Genomic DNA, 581 nt, shown 5'->3' with positions numbered 1-581 from the left:
CGACTAGTTGCATCAGAAGTATCAGACCACGAAACGACTAGTTGCATCAGAAGTATCAGACCACGAAACGACTAGTTGCATCAGAAGTATCAGACCACGAAACGACTAGTTGCGTCAGAATTATCAGACCACGGAGAAATGAAGCATGTCAGCGGCAGCTGTCACACTGAAATGAAACTTCTATCAATGCGATAGCGTGGACAAGAAAACTCCCGGCTCACGTTCAACTAAAAACATGTCCAACATATGCGGCCTTGGGTTTCTCACGTTTATTATATCTTTCTCGTTACCAAATAAGTTTGTAGAAACTCCTTGGTCCAGATATCATTGAGCAACTAGTACTTTTGTAATTCGTGGGTTATTGTTATTTTGCTATCCAAAGTGAAAATAGCTTTTCATTGCTATAAATTTCATATATTGTAGAGTATAACGTTATGTTAACTTAAAGTGGTATTGTGGTAATGTGTATTATGTTATCTACAGATCGCATTATGTTAACTTAAAGTGGTATTGTGGTAATGTGTATTATGTTATCTGCAGATCGCATTATGTTAACTTAAAGTGGTATTGTGGTAATGTGT

This window comes from Limulus polyphemus, unplaced genomic scaffold, assembly GCF_000517525.1.
Source record: "Limulus polyphemus unplaced genomic scaffold, Limulus_polyphemus-2.1.2 Scaffold697, whole genome shotgun sequence".
Lineage (NCBI taxonomy): Eukaryota > Metazoa > Arthropoda > Merostomata > Xiphosura > Limulidae > Limulus > Limulus polyphemus.
This window is presented reverse-complemented; position numbering follows the sequence as displayed.